The sequence below is a fragment of the Choloepus didactylus genome, chromosome 14 (genome assembly GCF_015220235.1).
Source record: "Choloepus didactylus isolate mChoDid1 chromosome 14, mChoDid1.pri, whole genome shotgun sequence".
Taxonomy (NCBI): Eukaryota; Metazoa; Chordata; class Mammalia; order Pilosa; family Megalonychidae; genus Choloepus; species Choloepus didactylus.
The window spans coordinates 91,154,557-91,180,676 of NC_051320.1; the positions used below are offsets into that span (position 1 = coordinate 91,154,557).

The window sequence follows — 26,120 nt, forward strand, 5'->3', positions numbered from 1 at the left end:
AAGTCCAAGGTTCATTCATTCATTTGACAGATACGTTTCAAGAGCCCAAAATGTGCTAGGCATGAGCTAGCCAGGAGGGATGCAGCCAAGAATCTAGTTACAGCTCACTTTGAGCCCTGGTTCTACCACTTTCTAATTCTGGGATGTTATCTAACTGGGCTGTACCTCAAGTTCCCTCTATAAGATGGGCAATAGCCTTTCCAATAAGATTGCTGAGAGTATTAAGTGAGAGTCTCGTAGGGTTAGTTATAACCCTAGATGCAGAAGGTCTTTGATAAATGGTAACCATCTGTTATGAATTTATTCCATGCCCACAAATTCTTTGACACTCCTTCCATCAAGAGATAGCACCTAGGTCCCCTTTCTTTGAACCTGGGTGGGTTTTGGAGCTACCTTGACTAATAGAAGAAGACAGAAGTGACATCATGTGAATTCAGAAGCTGAGTTAGGAAAGGCCATGCAGCTCCTGCCAGTTTCTCTGAGGTTACTTATTCCAAGAGCCACCCTGATGCCACCATGAAGAGAGACCAGGGGGAGAGAGAGAGAGGCCTATGGAGCCCCACCTGTGCCAGCCCAGGCATCAGGTATATGAGTGATGAAGTCTGGGAGCCCCACATATCCCCTGGCTGCAAACTTATGGGAGACCCCACGTGAGAAATCCTACCTGAGCCTGGTCAACTCCCAGATTTGTAAACAATTTATAAAGAGTTGTGTTAAGACACTGCATTGCAGTGGTTTTTCTGCAGCAATAGATGAACAGAACATCATTTTTTTTCTGGGCTCCAGGCAGATCTGATGTTGAGGCAGGTCTTCAGGATCAAGGATGCCTGAGAACAGGAAAGGAAGACAGAAACCATGATGTGTGCAGGGAAGGTATCGTGGGCTGGACATGAAGGTCACTAGTGGCATTTGGCCCACTGGACACTGCTTTGGGTGGCAAAACCAACCAGGCAAATGTCCTCCTCTGTAGATATCAAATAGGGAAGGCGGGGAGGGTGAGGTATTGTGGCCCAAGATCCCAGGCACTAAAGTGAAGCCAGATATTCAACAGTCTATACACCATACTCTGAAAATTATTCAAGAATGGGCTATTGGAATTTTTGTCCAGGATGGTAGCAGTAAAATAAAAAACAAATGAGAGAAGATTCGAGACAGTATGAATAATAACTTCAGTAATGTATCTTATGGAATTAGGAGTCCTCATTGGTGATAAGGAGAAAGGTAACAACATATTCTGTGCAAAAGACTGCAGAGGGTTGAAGCTCTGTGAGCAGCAGAACCAACAGTGATGTTGCAAAGCAGCAGACAATTGAATGTGTCAAATACAAAGTACATGCTGTTGTTTTATTCGTAATTATCCCAGAAATAGAATCATATCATAACCCTAATCTTTTGCCTTACTTTATTCTTCCAGTAAAAACTTATAAAATATAATCAGACAATATTTCAGACATCTGCTTATTAATGGCAAAAGCAGCTATTTTTAAATAACCAAAGATATGTTTCATGAGAAAATGGAATCTATTTACCATTTCTTCCATCTTAAAAGAGAACAAGGAGAAAGCAATGTAAAGAGATGAAGCCAAAGAAGATTTTCCTAAGGCCGCACTCTTCTCTGCAGCAATCAATTATTTGGTTTCATATTGGGTATCAGGGGAGAGCAGATATCCACATCAGAAAAGCAAGCTTCCCTCCCAGCATTTGACATTTGGTCCCACCTTCTGGCTTTTGGATATCGTTACAGTGTGACCTGATGTCATCGAACATTGAGAATGTTTATTTTTACTTATTTCTTGCAGGAGAGAAAATGCCATTCCTTATTTAGACTGTTTGCTCCCGACCTGACCTGGAAGCAGAGGGTTGAGGCTCTGTGAGCAGCAGAACCAACAGTGATGTTGCAAAGCAGCAGACACTCAGCTTCTCGGGTGACTTGAATTAATAGCAGATTCGGCACCTGGCTAGTGAGGCCAGAGCTATTAGGGCTCTTGGCTAGATGGGCCAAGGGGAAGTGCTTCCTGAGCCAGGCACCCGCTTTATTGGAATCGTAGCTGGAGCCCCCACCTCCCGCTAGAAACCCTTTGAGTTTGGAGGAGAAAGCTGTGTATGTGAGACACCCTTTTGAGATGAGGACTGTTGTCGTGGGAAGCAGATGGGTGTCTGATAAGCAAAAGGCTCTGCACGCATTTCACTCATTCACCGATTTGTTAAATCCCTGGAACATGTAGGGCGGGGCACTCGGTTTAGAGTCAGACACATAGGATGCGTGTATGCCTTGATGAGGGCCCTGGGACCGCTGTCAAAAATAGAAGTGACCCCCAAATTATTGCATCACCATTATATGTCTGGTGTTGGGGATGGGGTGGGGAGAAGAAACTTCTCTTCCCTGTCTGAGTTTTAAATAAGTAAAGAAATTAGAAAAAGAAGTCCATAGACCGGGTGCAGGAGGATCAAAACTTCCCCTTAACTTATCAGTGGAGGAAGGCTGGAGGGCTCAGCTTATAAAGCCAGAGGGTCCGGCTTCCACACAGAACTCAGGAAGGAGGCAGGCTCTTTCCCCGTCACCGGACTCCCGGGCAGGGCAGCCTTCTCCTGGCCTCCATTGCTGAGTTTACCAAGTGGCTGAGAGCAATCGACGTATCCAGCTGCCTGTTGGCAGGGAGCTCCCAAGAGCAGGGAGAAAATGCATGGACCAGGCAGACTGAGTTTCTCCTTCAGCACATGCTGTCAATGTGTCTCCACGCTGCAGAAAAGCACCGAACAGGACGCTGGAAAGGACAGTCATGCGGTCACCCTGGTGAAGCCGCCTCTTCCCGGAGGGAAACGTCAGGGCTGGGGAAGGGGCGTTCTCTTCTGCCCACCAACATCTTGCACTGTAAGGCTCACTTCATATTTGCTGTTTCATTGGGCTATTAAGAGGATTAAATGCAATGATGGCTGTATGTAACAGCACTTTGCAAACGCCAAAACATTTTACAACCTTATTATTAAGCCTTGATTGTGTGGCAGGCCTTGTGCACGAGCTCTTTGGAGGAAAAAAAAACAAAACTGAATCCAAACTGATTTTGCATTATTAGTTTCCCTAACTTTATGTCTTCACTAAGAAGGAATTACTAGAGTCATATTTCTAGGGTTCATATCTTATCTCTACCACTTACGAGCTGTGTGGCTTTGGGCAAATTGCTTAACCTCTCTGTGTCTCTGACTATAATAGATTCTTAAGAGTGATGTAAGAATTAATAAGTTAAGTTTAAAATCATGCTGACATAGTGTAAATAAAAGAGTATATATCAGTGATGATGATTATTAATAATAGTGTAATGGAGACAGAGTAGTAAGATGTTGATAAGATTATCTCACTTTGCTGCTTAAAATCCTTCAAATGCTTCCAGTTGCTCTTGGAATAAAATGCACAACAAAGTCCCTGTATGACAGCACCACTCCACCTCTTCATCCTCGACTCCTCTCCCGTCCTCCTTGCTCAGCACACTCCAGACACGTGGCTCTCCTGAGGTTCCTCAGCCTCGCCTCGCCCATTGCCTCCCTTGGGCCAGGACTTGCTGCTCCTTCTCTTTCTCTGACTTCCTCACACCCGACTCCTTCCCATCCTTGAGGTGTCTGCTCAGGGAGCATGTCCTGTGTAAGGAAGGCCACTCCTCACCAGATACTCTCTCCCGCAATCCTGTCATTATCTTCATAGAACTTATCACGATCTGTATTTTTGTTTACCAGTTTATTGTCTGTCTCCCCTCATGAGAGTGTAGACATCACAAGGGCAAAGACTGTGTCTGCTTTATTCACTTATCTATCCTCAGCGTCTCCCACTGGGCCTGACCTTAATAAGTATTCAATAACATCACATTGATCGAATGAATGCAGAAAGCATGGCTTATAGACTAAGGTGACCCAGCTTGGAGCCCAAGTCCAGCCACCTGTAGCCTTTCAAGCCAGGCAGGTCATTCAGTCCACACTGCTGAGCCTCTGTCTTCTCATCTGAAAAAAAATGGGGACCTCTGAATTTTTGATCCTTTTTAGTACTATCTATCAAGATGTAAAGCAGGTTTTGTTTAGCTTATTAAGTGTTGCAGGAGTTCTTCACACAGGAAACTAGAGAGGCTGTTTGGCCCAGCTTTCTTTCTGCAAGAAACACCATGCTGTATATATATATATAAAACAGAACAAAACAAAACAAAACGCTCCAGGTCAAAGAGCCCAACACGTGTTGCTCTGAGTTGTCACATGCCCAGTTCAGCTGTCTCCCTCCCCCCTCATATTCATCGGAGTCTCTTGCATGTGTGTTTTGCTAATAATACAGAGCTGCTGTGCCACAGTCTTGACCACACCTTCCCAGGCTGCTACCTTGCACCCAGATACCACCTCTTTAATTCAGCTGTTCTGCCTTATCACTCTCCCTTCTTCACTTGTCATATCCTTATCCTCAGGCCTTTCTTTTGCAAGCACCTTGGACTCTCTGCCTGAGGCCTTCACTGGCCAGAAGTATGGTTCACCCCCCAGCAGGACAGAGGCAGGACTAAAGCTGGGGCGGGCCCTCCTTCAGACACAGCCCGGAGTTGGTGGATATATGTTCCAGCTTCCTTGTCCTTGGTGAATATACACCCCAGCTTCCTCATCCTCTGGTGGGACAGCTCAGGTAGGTTCTGTGCAGTCTTCTATATCCCTAGTGGTGGGGCCTCCCTTGTGCCTGCAGCAGTCCCTTTCTCATCAGTGCATTATGCATAGCCTTCCTTCCCTTCCAGTCTCACCTCCCCGTTCATTCAGGGTGCTTCCTGGGCACTCCTCCCACCTAAATGATGTGCACTCAAATGCTTGATCCAGGTGTGCTTCTGGGACCACCCAGCTGCAGACAACCCTTCTCAGTCCTCAGTCAAAGCATTCCTGGCCTTTGCGTTGTTTGGGGAGAGTGTGTGTTTCCACAGCAAGGACGCTGGGGGCTCTGAGTTGATTGCACCAAGGCTGATGAACGTGGATGATCTGGCTCCCTCAGAGGACACACTCCCTCCGAGAGTGTGAATTCTGTAAGAACTCCCACCTATCATGTCAAAGGGTTGCACCAGCAATGGCCATGTCACCTAGATTTCTGCTCCTCCCTTTAACTTTCTTTCTTCTTGTGGCTGAACTTCTTCTAAGTTGGGAGGTTGTGCAGATATTAGCGATGTTAGTTGAGAAAACCTGATTCCTTTCCAGAAGGAGGAAAAGGAATGAGTACACATGGTGGACCAGGTGCAGTGATCCGTGGTTTGGATTTAATGATTATATTTTATCCTCACTCTCTGGAAGACATTGTTGCCCTGTTTTACAGGTGAAGAAATGGAGGGTCAGCATGCTAGTGTCTCAGTGTGTTCATCTGAGATGGAACCATATTACCTCCTTCACTGGGTTGTTGGGAGGATTATAGGAGATGTAACAGGGAAGGTGCTTAGACCAATTCTCAGAATTTAGCAAGCCATCGACAAATTTCAGCCACCGACATTCTTATTATCATCACATAGAGTGAGAAGGGCAGGAAGCCAGCCCCATCTGCCCAGGATCCACGGTGCGTTCTATCATTACCAAGATGTTCCCTGAAACACCAAGCTTTCAGGAGAAAGGACACTGCCTAATGAAAATCAAGCTAGATGTCACCAAGCCTTACAAGCAATGTAATTGTGGCTACAAACTGTATGTTCCAGATGCTCCCTGTTTTATAAGGGATATTACATAAAGTAGGCTGAAAGTGTAGTTTTTGAGTAGAGAGTATGCACACATATATGAGAAGCACTTGTTTACGTCACTGGATGGTGAGATTCAAGATTTTCTTTCCAAGTTTTCCTACTTTAAAATTTTTTTGAGAATGAACAGTTACTATTTTTTTTACAATACTGTATCCACTAAAAGTGCTCAAAATACTGTTTGCATTAGAGGCAAAATAAACTACTCATCCACTCCTATGTACGAGACTTGCTGGCAGTGAGCTGTTCTCCTCAAGGCCATCTGCAGAGTTACCATGGGGCATCACAGTTTTATTACTACCAGGAAACATGCATTCTAAAAGAAATCTAGTTATTTCCTAAAACTATAAATATAACCAGAACATGGTGATGCTTAATATGATATTGAAGTCTCCCAACAAATAATGGACTTGACTTACATTACTTATTTCTAGATTCCATCAAATAATGGGTCTTGGGCTACAGGTCACTTACCTCATTGATCAGGGTTAGCCCAGGGCCCTGAACACACCTGGGCATGTGCATTGGGTTTATCCATGTGTCCATCTCTTGCACAGAGCTGACTACCAGTGAACAAGACAGTTATTCTGATGCAAGAAAAAAGGGCGAGCTAAGATAATGAGATACCATTTTACATCTCCCAAATTAGCAAAACCTAATCTATAAAAAACTATGAATGCAAAGTATTGGTGAGGATGGGGGAGACCAGAGTTGTCCTACTCTTCTGTGGGAAGAGTAAATTGGTGTAGATAATAAAGAAGGAAACAACTTGTCCTTACCTTGTAATGATGAAAAAGTGCACGATATACTTCAAAATACACACCCACACGTGCGCACGCATGTACATGCTTGCACCAACTAATATGTGCAAGAGTGTTCATTCTTCATGCCTTCACTTTTCTTCTTAGCCAAATTTGATTATGCAATCTATCATTATGATCACTTCCAGACCCCCTCAACTTCCTGCACCTGCAGTCAGCCACCCGTTTTGGTAAAAGTTTTATTGGAACACAGCCATGTCCTTTTGTTTACTATTGTCTATGGCTGCTTTCATGCTACAACCAAGGAGTTGAGTATTCAGGACAGACACCATCTGGACATAAAGCCTAAAATATTTACCATATTGCCCTCTACAGAAAATGCATGGTGACTCATTCCCTGGACCATCTCTTCCTTTTACAAAGACAAAAACAAAACAAGCCTGGCTAAATCCAAGTCTGTGTTTCCTCTTCACTGATCTTCCGCAGTTGAATATGTCTGAAGCAAAGCACATAATCACATTGTCTTGTCTCCCTTCACATTTTTAAATATTAATTCCAACTGGGACCTTAGTATCAACCAGTAATCCTATTAGATTCTCCTAGTTTATTTGCTTTCCCAGTCCCCTAAAGGAATTTGTCATCACTTCACCTTTGTAATATATATCAGTTATCTAACTCTACATAACAACCCACTCCAAAACTTAAAACAATAATCATTTACTATTTTCCATAAGCCTACAGGTCATCTGAGCAGTTTTGATAATTTGGACCTGGATTGGCTCATCTCATGTGGACCCCTTCGTGTGTCTGTGGTCAGTTGGTAGCTAGTTTTGGTGGCTTTGGCTTGGATGACTCAGCTCTCCTCCACATCTCTCACATCACTCAAGCAGGATAGTCCAACCATGTTGATGCTATGGTGTTGAGAAGGTAGAAAATACCAGCAATTTTCCAATACCCTGTTTGCTTCAATTTGCTACTGTCCCATTGGTCACAGTAAGTCACAGGCCAAGCCCAGACTCAGTACAACATGGACACGGGAGTCATGAAGAACCAAGCCCACTAATACCACTAATATAACACCATACGCGCATCACTGGGCTACTTCTCACTGTCCTGGCCATCATCTCTGGAGTTGATTCCCACAATACTTTCCAACCCTTGTTTCATCTCTGGCTCCTTTAGTGTCCACACTCAACACAGCAGCCAGAATTGTCCTGTAAAACAGTTAAGTCATATCATGTTCTTCTTCTGCTCAAACCTCTCCAATGGCTCCCCATCTCACTCAGAGTGAAAAACAAAAGCTTTCTCTTGGTTGACAAGGTCCTTCATGACCGACTTTCCTGCAGCATTTCTGGCCTCATCTCATACCTCTCTCTCCATCACTTTGTTCCTAGAACACTGGTCCACTTACCTTTCCTTGAACCTGCCCAAACCCTACTTCCTTAAGGCCTTTGCATTCTGTTTGGATGTTTTTCCTTCCCAGACCACTAGGTTTAGGTATTTGCTCAAATGCTCAAATCCTTAACAGTGAGGATTTCTCTGACTACCTTATACAATGTAGCTACATTCCTTTGCCCCAACAATCTTTATTTTCCTTATCCTGCTTTATTTTTCTCCATAGTACATATCATCATCTCACATACTATGTATTAACATTTATTTTTGTTTATTTGTTAGTTGTTTGCTTTTTCATTCTACAATGTAAACTCTATGAGGATACCACCTAATTTGTTTACTGCACTCCCAAGTGCCTAGAACAATGCCTGGCACAGAATTGGCTTCAGTAAATATTTGCTTTATAAATGAATGGAAAAATGAGTGTAAAAAGAGCAGAAAATTGGAACCAACCCACTGTTCACTAACTATAAAATGGACTGATTAATTGTGGTATACTTTTACATTGGAATACCATGCAGCACTGAACTGGAATAAAATACTGTTACACATACAAACATGGATAAATCACATGACACAATGTTTAGCAAAAAAAAAAAAGAGCAATTTTCAGGAGAATTATGAAAATGACCCAGGCAAAGAATCAGATTGGATTAACTAGTCAGAAACATAGAATACTGTGTCAATTCTAGAAGGGTATTCCAGCCTCAGATTTCCCTTTCTTGTCTGCATCCTGGAGGAATAGAATCTCATGGATTGTATAGCAGAGTCAGAAGTGGGAGTGCTTGGGAAGATGGAAGTAACTGAGCAGATTTCAGGGCCTTATTTTCAGCTGACATTTGCAATAGCCAGTTATAAAGTATATCCTTCAATGTAACACATTTTTTTTTTTTGCATGTGTTTGTGACTTAAGTTTTAGATGGAAACTTTTTCCTTTGGAACATGCATAAATAAGAAGGATCAATAGACTACATTGACAGAGGAGACAATAGGTCAAAATTTATGACCAGAGTATAATTCCTTAGGTTTATCAAGCAAAGTTAGGAAGATAGCTATGTTCTTCTGTGAATCATCTAAGGGACAAACGAGCAATATATGCAGTTACTAAAAAAACCTTGCTAATGTCCTTCAACATAGATAAGACAGAGCAAATAAGACAATCTGTTCCCTAAACATTGTGGAGTATCCACAAAACTTGGACTTTTGGGTCAGAAACAGCAAATTCTAACTCTACAACTTTCTAACTGTATGTTCTTAAATAAGTTGTCTAATATTTCTGAGACTGCTTTCAGCTTTTGCTTCTGTGAAACTGGAGACATTAAAAAGTATGTCTAAGATTTCTTCAATGATTACTGAAAATAACAATCTAGTATCCCCTAGTATAGGGCCTAGCTTATATCAAGAGTTCATAAAAATTGGATGATTATACGAATGATTGCCTGGATAAAGGAGCAAATGAATAAATGAATGAATTAATGAACACTAAAATCAAGTGGGGGGAGATGTATAACTAACTACAATCCAAGGTTGAAAGTGATGGAATGTGACATCACCTGAAGAATCCTCTTGGAGAAGAGTGCAGATTACTGTGCTAAGGAAATAGAGAACATGTCATGGAGGAGCAGATTTGGGCCTTGGAAGACGGCAAGATTTTTTCTGTTACAAGGGGGGTGGGGTGGGATATGGCATGAAGAGCACAAATGCCGGTGAAGTTGGGGGTTATTTAGGTTTGCTGATCTTTATCAATTGAATTCAAATATTAAGATTAATAAAAACCACATTAATGTCCACACAATGTCATCAATGTAGAAGCACAGCTTCACAGTCACATATCTGGAAACTCTGGGGCTTGATACATTTCAGAATTCAATTGTGTGTGTGTGTGTGTGTGTGTGTGTGTGTGTGTGTGTGTGTGTGGGTGGGTGTAATTTTAGAAAGGCCATACCCTCTGTGGGATTAGGAGCAGCAGATACATGATTATTTCTGCAGTACAACGCAGGGCGTTCACGCTGATGGAATAAATAAAAACCGTAAAGAGCCTCATGGCAATTCAGCTAATATTTTACTGCAAAGTACTTATGAAAATCTTGCAGCTTTCAGAGTTTTAAGTTTCAAAATGGCAGATAAGGGACAGCCTGTAAGGGCCTTGGGACAGGAGCTTGACCACATGAAAACACAGTTGGCCGCATCTGAGATAAGCATCTCATAGAACCGCTTAGGGCAAGAGGCCCAACAGGGGACATGTGAGGCCCAGAGCCCACTTACTGAACAATAGGTGGTTTCTCTTTGTTTTAGATAAGCCACAAGAATTATGAGGCCCTCTGGAGAAATCCAAGCTGTCACATACTAATTAACACGAATAGCAAACCTCATGTGGCTGGATTATACCTGAAAAATCATCCTTGACAGAACACATCTAAGCATCATAGGAAAGTGATGACAAATAAGTGTTTACTCTCTCTAATGTCTTGAATTGCAAGGTATTTCAGAAACAAGATCAACAGAATGCCAATTTGTCTAACAAGGGAGAGAAAATGTGAGGCTTGTTTTCCTGATTTTCTTTTTCTTGAGAAGTCAAAGATTTATCTCAAATCTGTGCCTCTTTGGCTTATTATTAATGTAAGTCTGGAGGCATAGCTTAATGTGCTGGGTTCCAATGTGGTTAATGTGATGAGATCAGAAAGCATCATCTCATCACACTCATTTCAAGAAGATTTCTTAATTTCTACTGAAGAATTTTTGCAAGGGAATTGGCAAGCAGAGTCTTTCCTTCCAGTCACTCATTCCATGGGATGTTCACATCAAGGTATTGGATTGTCTCAGCTTCAAAATCTTTCTTATTAAAATTAAGAGGTTAAGTACTTATTGGAGACAACAAAAGATTATGTGTGGACAGTGACAGCCTTTCAGTGGGTTTGTCTTAAAAACCTGATCCTACCGATCCATTTATACAAACACATCCTCACGTTTCCTCACTTGGCACGAGAGTTGGGGTGGATTTGGCTTTGGGACATTGTGGGAAGAGATTGGGCCAATGGCTCTGCATGGGGAGGTGTTCTGGTTTGCTAATGCTGCCGTTATGCAAAATACAAGAAATGGATTGGCTTTTATAAAGCGGGTTTATCTGGTTACAAATTTACAGTCTGAAGGCCATGAAAATGTCCAAACTAAGGCATTGATATAAGTATACTTTCACTGAAGGAAGGCCAATGGCATCCAGAAAACCTCTGTTAGCTGGAAAGGCGTGTGGCTGGCCTCTGCTGATCCAGGGTTGTGTTCCAGCTCCTCTCTCAGCTCCTGTGCATTCTTCAAAATGTGCTCTTGGGGCATTTGTCCTCTCTTAGCTTCTCTGGAATAAACACTGGGCTAGTATCTGCAAAGTGTCAGCAAAAGTCTGCTTTCAGCAGCTGTCTCCAAAATGTCCCTCTCAGCTGCTCTCCAAAATGTCTGTCTCAGCTGCTCTGAGCCCCTTCTGTTTGTGAGCTCTTTTATAGGACTCCAGTGATTAAATCAAGGCCCACCCTGAATGGGCGGGGTCCATATCTCCCTGGAAATAATCCAATCAAACATTTCGCTCACAGTTGATTGAGTCACATCTCCATGGAAACACTCAGTCAAAGGATTCCAACCTAATCAACTCTAATACATCTGCCCCCACAAATTGCATTAAGGAACATAGCATTTTGGGGGACATAATACATCCAAACCAGCACAGGAAGCCATTAGCAAAGGAGTCAGAAGTCAAGTCCAAGCCATGGTACTTTCAGAAGGTAAGGGGAATAGTTGAAAATGAGTTTAAAAAAGTCAAAAAGGTAGTGATGAGCTGGAAACTCAGAGACCCAGCCAATACTCAAGAGGCAAGAGGCATTGGAAGGCTCTGAGTTTAGACTCCAGCATGAGCTTGAAACATCCTCCCCTCTTATTAGCTGTATGATTTTGAGCAAGTTGTTTAACCTTTCTGAGCTCTGAGCTGGTATTTCTCTGTCTGAAATATTAAGGAAATGGTGTCCCCTGCACTCATTCTGAAGATTAATTAAGAAAGTGTTTGGCACATTGGAATGTACTTGATAGATGCAGTTATCTCTATAGGCTGGTGTTGTCAGTTAGGATGATTAACGGTTGATTATGATGATAAAGATTGCTACTGGTCCTGTTGCTGCTGGTTGGAAGTTTTAGTAGTAACCAAATGAAATTTGGACCCAAGAGTGTCTGGAATTTAGAATGACCATACTTTCATTGTCTAGCAAGTCTGTAATACTGGAGATTTAAAACTAGTATAAATCAACTTGGGAACATAGATGTTGGTTGTAAGAAATTGGAAAATACACTCACTCAGTTTGTTTCCAAACCAAACTTTACTCCCTACATTTTGCAGTAACTCTCCTGGGAACTGAGGACAGAGGTGAATTGGACGGAATTTCTGCCTGTGATGGTTAAGTTCAACTGGGCCAGGTTATAGTGTCCAGTCATCTGGACAAGCAAGCACTGGCCTGATTGTTACTGTGAGGATTTTTCATGGATTTAAATTGTTAGTCAATTGACTGCATCTATGGCTGAATACATCTACAATCAACAAAGGAGCTTGCCTTTAGCAATAAGAGAAGTCTCACCTAATTAGCTGAAGGCTTCAAACAAAGAAAGAATGACTTTAGTAGTCAAAAGGGAGAGTTTGCCTCTCTACTTCAGCAGCCAGCTTCTCCTGTGGAATTCATTGAAAACCTTCACTGGAGTTCCCGGCTTGCAGCCTGCCATACAGAATTTGGACTTGGCCACAACTACGGTCACGTGAGCCAATTCCTACAAAAAAAATCTCATAATATTTGAATAATATATATATATATCCTGTTGATTCTGTTTAACTAGAGAATGGTGACTGATACACTTCCCAAAGGAACTTGTTTTCCAGTGGCAAAAAAATAGATGGCAAATGCATGAAAGAATGAATATAGGTGATATGTTCAGGTACTGATGAAACCTCTTAAAATTATACTATAGATTTTGTAAAGAGAATAATGATTTTTGTTCTGTGGGGTGGCAGGTACAGCGCTGCTTTACCAGGAGTTGTCAGAGGAAGTTTTCCTGAGAAATGGATTTTTGAATTGAAACTGAAACGGTAAAAAGGAGACTCTCATTTTGTAGGATTGTATAGTGCTTGGTAAGGATTTTGGATTTTTTTTTCTAAGTGAAAAGGAAAATGATTAGATGATTTCAAGAAGGGGACAACATAATCTGATCATGCTTTAGAGAGATTACTCTGGTTGCTGATTGTAGGATATTAAGTTATTTGGGAGGAGGGGAGAGGGATGGTACAAGGCAAAGCAGGAGTGACGGTTAGGAGGCTGTTGGAGAAATCCAGAGTAGAGAAGATGACGGCATGTACTATGCTCATGGTAGTGAAGAAATGGGGTGGGGTAGGATTTGGAGCCATATGCTGGAGATATACTGAGATCACTTACGGAGGGAATGTCTGGGAGCTCAAATCCATCAAACTGGGAAGGAGCAGCCTCCCTACCTTGAAAATCCAAAAACAGATGCCAGCTATTCAAAGCAAGTGTACAGCCTTCTGGGACTTTTCTTGTATTTAAGATAGATTTGGAAGTCCATAGCTAAGCTTCAGGTGTCTTTCAGACTGTTGCCTTCCACTTGCTCTCTACACAGTGTTCATGCTTCCACCACCTGGCTTTTTTTGTTGTTGTTGTTCTGCGCTCCTTGGTGCCTTAAAGTTGTTGGCCATGCCAGTCCTTCTACTTGCTGCAATCTAGGAAATCTTTTCCAGAACTTTCCCTTGGCTAATTCCTGCCCTTTCTTCAGATACTACTTAAAGTGCCATTTCCTTGACACCTTTTCTATATCACAAACTAGGTTGGATCCTCCTGATAAAAACCAGTGGATCACCTTGAATGTGTTAGTAATAATAACAATATGACTAACAGGTAACACTTTCCAAGGGCTTCCCATGTAGTGGATACTCTGAGGCAGCTGACATGAATTATCTAACTTAATCCTTATAGGAGCTCTATAAAGTAAGAACCTGCATTATCTTCATCTTACCTACAAGGTATCTGGGTGGCTCAGGGTGGTTGGGTAGCACAGCTAATCAGTGGTGGGACTAGGGTTTGATCCAAGACCAGCTGACTCAAAAACATCAATTCTAAACTATGCAACCCTCTGTCTCTCTTGGCCCTCTGACCCTTATAGTGCTTGCAGTTATTTGTTCAGTATCTGTTTTCTTTGCAGCTTAAAGTTTCTTTAGGGTCAGAAGCACATCCATCTGGTTTGAGGTCTTGTCCAGTCTTGTCACAAAGGGCCTGAAGGGCCTAGCATTGAGTCTGGGCAAGGTGATCACTTGGTAGATATTTGTTAATTGACCATTTATTATTCCAAGCAGTGCCCATGTGGGGACCAAGCAGAAATCTCCTGGGCACTCACGGGTCACTCCCGTAACATTGAAGCCACTTGCTCTGTTTTACAGAGGTTGTGGCCCCTGCAGCACCAGCAGGTTAAATTGGGGCCACGCCTGCAGGTGCTTCCCTACCGGGGCCACCCACTGTGTCCAGGTGGGACGCCTTTGCTGGGTTGCGTGGTGCCCTCAGGAGGACGGGGGAAACGGTCCTGTGATACATGCTTCAGCATTACCTGAGGAACTGCTGTTGGGAATTTGGGATTTTTCCTGGGAAGTGGGGGCTGGCCAGTCCTGGGGGGCCTGCAGCTTTCATAGGAAAAGCTTAGCCATTCCTGCACTGTTCATCAGTCAGCCAAGTGTTAAAATAGATGGTGGATAAGATATCAGCAATTGTGCTCCAAAAAAAAAAAAAAAAAAACACTTTACTTTTGCAAAGGACTTTTTAGTTTATCATATCTACTTTCCCATTTTTCCTTAACATGACAATCAATGTTCTAATTTTAGAATTCAAGCAATCACTCATCAAATATCTATGCATTAATGAAGATAAGACAGGTTTGGGTGTAGCAATGACAACAACAACAACAAACCACACAATCTCAGTGTCTTAACCCAATAAAGGTTTATGTCTGTGTCCATCCTAAACCCATAGGGATTGGGTGTCTCTTATCCTGCTCCCTCTTCCAGATGGTGAAGCCGAAGCCCAGACCACTTCCAACTTGTAACTCCACCACCTGAGGGCCCTTCATTTCCCATCACATGAACAGGAGAGAGTAGCCAAGGCTAACTCACTCTTCACTGCCTCTTTCCAGAAGGTGCATATCATCTCTGCTTTTGCTAGCAAGATGGGGTCCCAGGACACCCCCTGGGGGTGGCAAATAGAGAGGAGCACATGGATATTAATAAGCAGTAACAGCCTCTGCCATCCCCACTATGGGCCAGGTCCTGAGAATAAGAATTTAGTAAAGAAATCCTATTTTCTAACTATAAGATGCCCATTGTTTTATCTCTTAACATTATGAAACTGGAATGTGATTTATAATCAATGTTTACATTTAATACAGTAGGGGTTTTTTCATCAACAAAAACTTGTCATTAAATTGATGATATGTGCTACCATCAATGACCTGTTAAAATCAAGGGAGAAGCTTGCGTTGTAGGGGCAGGGACAGAAACATAAGAAGATGTTTGCAAGAGTGTTGCATCGAGTTTCCAGTAGAGGAAAACAGGGCTCTAACAGGGTTCAGTGCAAAGGCAGCTGATCCAGACTGGGGAAACTTGGGGGCAGGGGGCTTCCTGGAGGAGATGGTATCTGAAATTTAAGGAACAAAAAGGAATTAGTTATGGAAAAGAAGGAGGCAGAATGTACAACCTGGGAGACAGAAATGAGCAGGGCCCATTGGGAGAAATGCAAGCAATTCTGCACTGTTAGTGAACTGAGGTAGAAGCCAGGAAAGGGTGGGGGGTAGTGGTGGTGAGGGAGGATAGGCCAGAATCATGCTGATCTTGAGGAACCTTGTTTATTTGCTTCTCCTTGTGAATATTAACTCATTAAAGGATTTAAAGCTACAGTCTAAGAGCTGGTGGGTGTCTTCAGAAGATCACAGAGTAAGTGAGATCCTGGTCTCATTATAGAAGAGATCTAGTGTTCCCTCCTAGAGATTAGCTCCAGGACTCCTGTGGCATCCTGTGGGACACGGGCAGGTGAGGAGAAGACGGGTTGAATGTACATCTGGGACACAGGTGATGGGAGGGACAGAAGGAGGAGGGGGCTTCCATTATTACGAGCCAAAATTTCAAACAATCCAGCATTTAGAGAAGCTGGGCTTTTGGGATCAGAGCCCTGTCCTTTCTTTTGGAGGAAATTCACAGACAGTTGCAAAGAAGAAGCACCTTCCCTTGATCTATAGTGATGAACGTGCTAATGACTTTGTAGTAAATGACCTGTGCTGCAAGACGGGCATCTGCTCAGCATGGGAGAGAGCCCATCAGTGCCCTGGAAGTCTGAGGGGCTACCCTTCCGTGGGGAAACTGTCTGCCACCCAGCTCTCCAGGTCTCCCTGTGAGTCAAGCCCACCCCCCTCAGAGCCCCCTACACTGCATGAATTTAGTTTTGATGTTGCTGTCTTGCCCAACAGGCTGTCAGGAACTCAAGGTGAGGGTATGTGTCTCTTTATCTTTATGTCCCCAGTAATTGGTGAGGTGCCCAGAATAGAGTAAATGTTCACTAAATAAAAATAAGAAAAAGGAGGGGAGGAAGGAAGGAAGGAATATAGGGGAAAGGAAAGAAGCAAGGAAGAAAGGGATGGGGGTGGGGAGTAGAGACAGAGGGAGGGAAGAAGGGACAGAGGACAACATCACAGCCAGGTAATGTTTCTAGAAACCACCTTATTGTCACACCCTCTTCCATTAGGAAATCCAGGTGGACACTTTTTGGCCCAGGGGCCCTGAGAGAAAATGCTCAATTCTCCAAGACGTAGGAGTTTCTAGCTGGCACTGACAGAGCATCTTTGACCCCAGGGTGAGATTCCATTCTGACACCAACTGGAAACAAGACAGAATGCCACAACAGAAGTGAGGCTAATGAAGAGTGAGGAAGCAGGGCTGGCGCTCGCAGCCGGGAGTGAGGAGAGCACTGCCGTTGGCATGGCCTGCCAGGAGGAGCACGATGATGGCTCGGAAAGCTCCAGATGGTTTGTATCAGGGGGCAGTGTAGTCAGCCACAGCTTCTCCTGTGGCCTGCCCAGACCCTGGGCCCCAGAGAGAGGAGATGATGCTACAAAGTCCAGGAAGGAAGACGGAGGGTTTTTAAGAAGTGTCCACACACCCTCCACCAGGTACTTGGCACTAGCTTTGTGTTTCTAACACGCGTCCCCAAACATGGGACACAGAACTGATACAATTGCAACCTCCAATTGGCCTGAGCGGATTGACTTTTGGGCTAAAAACCACGGGGTCAAGGGAGTGTCATTTAGACCCTGGCTCTGATGAACCACTTTTACAGACTGTGGTCTTGGGGAATGCCCTTCAGCTCTCTGCGCTCCTGAAAATAATAATAAAAACAAACTGCTATCTCCTCCTGATCTCCTAAGATTACCATGAGACTCAGGATGAGCATGGAATTGCTTAGTGAACTGCTTCAAAGCTGAGCTGCTATCATCTGGTCTCTTCTCCTTTATTTACTTTGCTATTTAAATCCAAACTCAAACTCATCAATTCTGATTTCTCCCAAAGATACTAAGGGACAGACGGAGGCGAGCTGGGCACCCACTGTGCTCCAGTGTGTTTCTTCATAGCTGCTATTTGTCCTTCACCAGCTCTGCTCTGGCTCGGTGCTAACTGCCCACTGCATGTTACAGATCATCATGCAAAACCTGCAGAGTAAGATTTTTTTTGTTTTGGTATTCGTTTTTTTTTTTTTTTTTTTCCTCTTTGGTTATTGTTGTTTGTTTGTTTTCGTTTAATAGGTCACGAAACTGAAATTCTGAAGCATAAAGTAACTTTTCCAAGGTCTCACAGCTGTCATTTGCAAGGTTGGGAATTTGACCCAGGCTCTTCGGTCTCCCCAGCATTCATTGTTGCAAAAGACTGTGCAGGTGGTCTTACAAAAGTCTCTGTCGCTCTTGCACAGAAACTTTGTCTAAAATGCTCTAAGTGCTCAGTACATGTCTGGGAAGCAACTTATCCCCAGCTACATGTCTGTACTGAATTGAGCTTAGAAAGGAATCTTTCCTGAGAAAGGTTATGAGTTTGACAAGTGTCAAGAATTATCTTATTTATCATATTTTAACAGAAGAAAGTGCATACTCAAATAATATATGCCAAATAATTATTTTCTGTGAAAAGTAGAGTGTTTCTTAACTTTTCTATAATATTGTTTGTAGCTATAGAACTGATTCGCTGTGTATTATTAAGAATTGGGTTGATTACAGAATATTCATAGAATAATATTGATTGAAATGAAGGGGCCCATTGACCTGGGTTCAGAATACTTTCGGCAATATAACAAAACTATATTATGATGGGATGCTGTATATAATGCAACATACCAGGAGAAGGTATGGAAGGTGAAGGTTCCAGAGAAGCCTATTAACCACAGTTGCTCTATGCAGTGGGTTCCACTATATACAAGTTGCCTTACCCAATATGGGGACCCCCATCTTGATTCAGTTTCTCCTGTGCACACTCCAGTCCATTCTGTTCCTCCATCATAACCACTCATTTCATCCTGGTTCACTGTACTTGAGTAAGGCAGAAAGCCCTCTAGATACCTCCTGCTCTTTAGTGGATGTTAAGGATGATACTTAAAAAATGTAGTCAAGATTAAATACTCAGTTGTGGAGAGCAAGTATCAGTGTCTCTGTAGGGCCACATAAACGAGAATCGGGATTATAGGATTAGAAGCTAGACAAACCCAGACAGAAACTCTGCCTTGCTCTGTTTAGGAGACCTTGGGGAACTTGCTGAATCACTGGTTCCTTCATCCGCATGATTGGCAAAGTGCTTGCTGTGATATGAGATCTTTATAAAAGTGCCTTGCTCAAAATTTGGCACAAAGCAGGAACTAAAAAATACAAAGGCTTCTCGCTGCCCTGCCCCACACTTGCTTCCTTTTAGAAAAAGAAAGTCAGTAGTTCAAGAGATTCCTTGAAGGGAAACTTAGAGGAGAAAGATTGGTGTAGGTAGGGGGCATTCAAGATGAAATTATAAGAAGTTGGGCATTTCGAGCAACCAGCCAGTTTATGAAGACTCGTGGTTTATTCATAGCCACCTGCAATCTATTTTAGAAGCAATTAAAATATTTTAATCCGTGTAGTCTTTTACTTAGCTTAAGCATGCAGTGAAGGATAACATCTGCCTTTCTTTTTTCTAATAACTAGTCTCATGTCCCAGGTCTAGTAAATATTTGATTATATGCTCCATCAAGTTCCTGTCCCTACAACTGTGAGAAGGGTAGTGAGAGGAGACATTTTCTTCATCAATTAACTTCCAGACCCAGCAAAGGGTGTATCCTGCTAACTGAGATAAAACCCCAAAGGCAGGGGAGTGAGAAGGATGGTAGTGCAGCTCCTTATCCCTGACAAATAGCTGCCGAGCTGGCGGCTGTAATTCCAGTCCCCCGATAATCCCTGAAGTGGTTGCTCCATCAGCAGAGGGGGGCTATTTTGCAAACTGAAATACTCAGAGAAAACCAAGTTAGATGTAGATTATGTCTGTTAAAAGAAGCTGCAGGGTTGGAAGGAAAGAAGAGGCCAAGAAATTGAAAATTGCTTTTTATTTTTTAAAATGACCACTGTGGAAGCATGATGTGAAAGTTGACATTTATCCTCCCTCAGGGATTAGGGAATAATAATGCTTAGGGAAGGGAGGGACACCAAGATCCCTCAATTTTCTTTTTTTGTGGAGACAGGGTTCCACAAATTTATTAGGAAGTTGGAATGACCCACTAAATGTCAGGGGAGTCTATGTAGCCTAGGAGAAGTAGCATGTGCACTGCCTGGGGCTAGGAGAGAGGTTACAGACCCACCGGGCAGGAGGTTCCTCAAGACGTACCATGAGGATGGGCCAAGGGTCCACAGACGAGGGCCAGGTGGACAGGTGGGATCAGAGAGGTCTACCGTGGAGTAAGCTGTTGAGGTCCTGCATCACACTGAATCTAAAGGACACAGTACAGTCTCTGCCCTACCTGACATTGTAGGAGTCCTTAAAAATGCTGGCCACACTGTCATTGTTGATATCATTTTATCCTCTGGCTTCCAAGACACAGACCTCCTTTCATTTTCTCTCTACCTGTCACTAGCTGTCCGTTTTCCTCAAAGGTTTCAAGGGTCCACAAGGGCAGAGGGAAACAGGAACATCCCCCCAAAAGAGAAGATGGGCTGCTCTTTTCCCAAGAAGCAAGGGATATTTAGCAGAAATGAAACAGAGCAGTATGATTACTAAACCAGCCTTAGCCAAGGCATTGCTCTCCCTTGAAGATGGAGGCCACTCCTCCAGCTGTGAGAGAACCTTTTGCTTGTTAGCAGATGTTTCTCTCTCTTATAAGTAACTATTTAGCATGGTCTACTCTTCCCCAGTGCTGACAGATTATGTAAATATATGTGTATGTGTGTGTGTATATATATAATATATATATAAACACATATGTATATACATATAGCTGTATATGTATGGATAAATATATATGATATCCGTGTGCATGTGTGTATACATACATCAATATAGGATTGCCGTTTTATTATTTACCATAAGGGTATTCAAAATAAAGCAAAATTGAAACAATTACCATCTACTATTACCATTATTTCACAAACATAAGGGTAATTTTTAACCACAAAAGTCAGAATCATATAGTCTCAAAATTAAAACAAAACTTGCACATTTGGATTTATGAGATGATCTTTGCTCTGCCCTTATCTTGTCCATTTGGCTGTAGTCTGCTGAAAAATCTCACCTCAGACCCGCCGTGCTCAGAGCCTTGGCTCCACGGGAGGGAATCTGTGCGATGTCCACCTGTCCGCCAAGTTTGGTCCCTTCTTTCCTCCCTGTGTGACACCTGTTTCTACAGCTCTTTCCCTTACAGTGGTTCACTCCATGAGCATCTCCGTCACTCCCAGTATAGCAGGCCTCTTCCTACAGGGGTTACTCCACTAGATGGATGAGTTGACAAAGACTCCTCTGGAACTGCAGTTACATTGCTGATGCCATTATATAACCCAAGAATCATTTCCCCACTCAACGGGAATTCCTTGAGGACAAGGACTGTGCTTTCCAGCCTATATCCTGCACAGAACTTAGCATGGAATTCAGCACACCGGAGATATTTCATTAACATGCTAATGATTGAGCAAATACATATAGCTAGTTTTACTTAGTTAAGGCTTTAATAATTCATTCATATCTGATTTATGATTTTTTTTGTCAATTCTGATCATGTTTTATCTTAATTAACTTTACCAGCTTAATTATTAATAAACTTTAGTTAAATTTTAATAAAAGTTAATAAACCTGATCATTTTAATGAATTTTACCAGCATTTACCATTTAAAGAAGATGTGCTGATGTCTCTGGCCTTTGTATGAAATGATAGTTATAATTGGAAGCAATATTTAGTCCATAGGTATTCGGGTTTTATGAAAACACTTGTGGTAAGGATAAATGTTGATCAAAGTAAACATAAATTTAGAAATTGTATCAAAGCTGAAACTAAACGTGTACTTATTAATATCCTTTTTCTATAGTTTATACTTTTTGGATTTTGACTTCTGCAAATGTGTTTTGACTTCAAATGACCAAAATTCGGTAAAACCGGTTAAGTCAAAATTTCAAGCAGAGGCTGGAGAGGAGATGGTGCAACTTCACTTTTTCGTTGGCGTTTGTCAACATTAGTGAATCAACAGAACTGACTGAAAGGAGATTGGTTGATTCTGAAGCCTTTAGAAGGGGAATTCTTTGGGACCAAGGTATCCATATCAGAAGTAAGGAATAGCAGACGGATCAGCAGATACTGGTTTTCTGACTACCTCTTGTTCTCCCTTTGAAAGAGAGAAAGATAGGCAGAGAGACAAAGAGAAAGAACAAGAACTTCCCAAACAAGTTAACAACTTAAACTACAGTGTCTGCAGTTAAAATCGCTGTGACCCTCCTGTGTGTTGAACCCAGAAGTGAGTGAGCAAGGCGTTGGTGACTTTTCTAAGGAAATCTTACTTGATAGAAATCTGTGAGAGGTTAAGGAAAGAATGTAAATTAGCTACTAGTCTCTTTAAATGCAAGAATTAGTGTTTTATGCATCTGAATCCCCAGAGTTTAGCACCTGGTTCCTTGGAAGGCTTCTTTTTGTGGGGGTGGGGTAATTATCCTTCCAAGGAGCCAGGACCAAGGTGTCATGTCTTGGAAAGGGATGGAGCAAGCTAGAGCTGTTTTTCTTGGTGGTTGGAGAATGGCATAATTATAGACACGAGGGAAAATTAGAGCCAAGTAAAAGCTCAAGGCAGAGCAGCAGGCAATGCAAAGCCCTAGGTTCTCGAGGCCTGAGGGAGGCAGGAAACAGGAGAAAAGAATAAAAGCAAAGAGAGCAGAATGTATGAAAGAATGAGCCATAGAAGAAACAAGGAAGTGCCTTTGTACTGGATTCTGGTGGCTTGATTTGGGAATTCGTTAGGTTTATATAAAGGCCAAGCAGTGTTGACTGCAGGTGTCCTTTTCTTCTTTCCTATCTTGGGGTAGGGTTCAGGGTGGGGGCACTGTTTCAATAGTTCTCCATTAAGTATGCAGTTGGCTGTAAATTTTTTGTCTATACCCTCTATCAGACTAGGCAATATTTCTTGTACTTCTAGTTTGCTTAGAGCTATAATTATGAATAAGCTATTGCATTTTATCAAGTGTACTTTCTGTACTCCTTGAACCGTTCCTATGATTTTCTCCTTTTTATGTGCTAATATGGTAAGTTACACTGATTGAATTTCAAATGCTAAAGCATCCTTTCATTCCCAAAAACAATGAATTTTTCTTCTATCTGTCTGTCTGTCTATCTATCAAAACCTTGTCATCTCGATTAAGACCCACCCTCATTCATTTAGCCATACCTTAACTAAAATAACATCTTCTAGAAGGCCCGTTTACAATGGATTTGCACCCACAGAGAAGCAGATTAAGCTTAAGAACATGTGTTTTGTACAGGATTCAACCTACCAGTCTGTCTATATCTATATCTATTTTATCTGTCTATCTGTCTATCTATCTATCTATTTATCTATCTATCTATCTATCTATCTATCTCTATCATCTATCTATCTATGTCATCTATCTATCACCATCTGCTTAAGTTTGTACAGGATTCAACCTACCAGTCTGTCTATATCTATATCTATTTTATCTTTCTGTCTGTCTGTCTGTCTGTCTATCTATCTATCTATCTATCTATCTATCTATCTATCTATCTCTATCATCTATCTATGTCATCTATCTATCACCATCTGCTTAAGTTTTTTATGCTTTGGTAACTCTATGAAGCCTTCAAACACATAGTTTTCATATTTCATCCCACTTCCTAAATGGCTTCAGTAATTGAATTGAACTGATAAACGCAAATATTTCAAAGCTATAAATAGAAGTCAATAATTGTATTTGATATGCAGTTTGGTTTATAAATATTTTATTCATTTTTATTTCAAATTCAATATATGGGACCTCTATTATAATTATTTCCTGTGTTGGGTGTGATTTTTCAGGCAGAGTTCTGTGGATGTTTTAGTATAATCAGGCATAATAACGACAGCAAAATTTCTCAAAAACTTCGTTGGGACAAGCATTATAATGATAACCACAGGGATTAATTTGTCCACATTTCTACAGTATGTTGTATAAACTTTTTTTTGTAATGGCTCCATTTATTAAGAATTATGTCACAAATGTTCACAATATTAATGCATTCTTGTTGGCATGCTAGACAGAGACAATATTTTTTAAGTTCTTTTGAAGATATTTTGACTTTTATTCTTCCCTCACACTCATTTTTATATTGACTTGATGAGGTCCTCAATGTCTGTAGTGTCAGTGTGAGAAAATATATGGAAAGAAGAACTGAAATGACGTGATAGCAATTAATGGGGAAAAACAAAAGTAATATTATTACCTCCATGGGAAGCAACATCACAACTTGATAACAGGATTATACAGGTGGAGCAAACTCTCTAAACATACCCAGGCAGGTAACCGTAACAAGCAAGGAGGACACCTGAAGTTCAACAGTTGCCTTCATGCTTTTGTCTCCTAGCGGACAATGCCAAGGTATTTCTTTGCATGTCCTGGGCAGTCTGAAGAAGGTAGGAAAGAGCCTTAGTAAAGGGAATGAGATTAAGCCAAAAGAACAGATATATATATAGTCTGCTTATGTACTACATAAAGGAGTGTGGCATTTATCTCTCATGGTAAAGGGCTAACTGGAGCCTCCCACACGGCATGCGGGGCCCAATGAGGCCAGTGATGGTGAAGTGACCAGTCACCTATGATGAGCTGCAGTTGGGCGAAGGACAGATGGAGGGGCTGGCAGACACGGGGTCTTGGGGGTGGCATCCACTGGGACGAGCTACAGGGGGACCTGGCTACACTCTGTGGCACAACGGGGCTTCACTGAATGGAAGACAACATGTGATGTGGGCTGAAGGGCAGGGACTCTGTGGGGGTGTTGGCTTCATGCTGGGGGTGGGGTGGGGTAAAGGGGTGCGGGTGCCGTGTATTATCTGCTGTGCTTTAACGTTCTTTGGAAGTCTTTCAAAGATTGCTGAAGTTCCTTTTTGAAACGGGTCTCTTATTCCGTCATTCTTGAAAGACTTCTTACGCCATCTCCTACTGGTTGGCCATGATGAACCGGGACAGACAGCAGGCCTGCAACATGCCGATCAACTGGGAGAACGTGATTCTGAATGCCTCACCAGCAATGATTTCCATGTTAGTCTCCATGAAACTAGTCACCAGATCTTAACAACCCTTCTGGTTAACTTTGGTGGTGGCCGTGGTCAGGTTGTGTAGCTCCTGGAGATTGCAATCAGTTTCATTCCTGCAGCAACTGGAGTGGGGTGGGGTGGGGTGGGTGGGTGCTGTGCTCCAGGAAGTAGGGGCTGGGCTTTTGGTTGGCATAGTTCTGCAAGCCCCAGCAGCTCAGGCTTCTCTGCCCATGATCCACTGCCTGGATCCTCTCATTATTCACATTGTAATTCTGCATGGCATCCGTGTAAGTCCTCAGGAAGGTGTCCTTGATCTCATGATGAAACCCAAACCCTGAAATGCCAGCTATTAGCTCAGCCAGGAACACCAGGGACAAAAACATGGCATACAGTTTCAGCATCCATGGGCTGCCGTGGCATGTAGCAAAGCTTCCAAACAGGCTGAAAACCAGTGATAGTGGTGCCAGTTCCAGTGGGCACGTAGGGAACATTGGTGGGGATCTCAGCAAGGAGGGAAACATAGGTGGCCAGTGTGAGTGTGCCCCAGACTCCAACACCAGCAGGATCACCCCAGTGATCCAGAAGACGAAGGAGTCGACGAAGAGGAGGGTTTTGAGACAGCCTATCACAAGTTTGGTCTCTGTTTTCCTCGATGCCATACACTGTTGTATACACTTTTTTTTTTTTTTTTTGGCTTTTATAAAGAGGGTTTATTTGGTTACAAATTTAGAGTCCTAAGGCCATAAAAGTGCCCAAACTAAGGCATTCCAAATGCAAAGCACTTCCTTGTTACATAAAATTAATCCCTACAATACTTGAGAAATAGCAAGGGAAACTTGGTGAAGTCTTTGTCCATTTTACAAAAGAAAGGAGAGCATTGCAGAGACAGTAAGTTTTGTTCCAAAGATCCCATGGTTAGAAGGTAGTGGAGCCGAAAGTGAAAATCTGGGATTTGAGAACCAGCAGATTGGTGCTCAAAGAATGGCTTTGCTGTTTATTAATTAAGGGAAACTGGACATATTTTAAGTACACTCATGGGGCTAAGTTGCAATACAAGTAAAACTGGAATAAATTCTTCTTCAAAAAGTTATTGTGACAACTCAATTTGCTGATGCTTTTCAATGAGTCTAGTACAATATCTGGTGTGTCGCAGGCTCTCAATATATTAATTCCCCTTCCCTTTTTAACCAAAAGATCTCACTCCAAATTCAGTACACTTTACACTGTGCTCTCATACTTCTCACAATATCTAATTCAGTACTCAAATGACAAACATTTTGGTTTAGAGACTTATAAGAGAGATCATCTGGATTCAGATACTGACAAGTTGTAAAGTGGGTGAAGATTGACTTCACTACATATTGACCCATTTGCAATGGGTTCACACCCA

General features: G+C 42.3%; 1 pseudogene; it reads right to left on the reverse strand.

The window, feature by feature from the left end:
* Window positions 1-24,620: 24,620 nt before the first annotated feature.
* LOC119508909 lies at window positions 24,621-25,389 on the reverse strand (annotated as a pseudogene).
* Window positions 25,390-26,120: the final 731 nt, after the last annotated feature.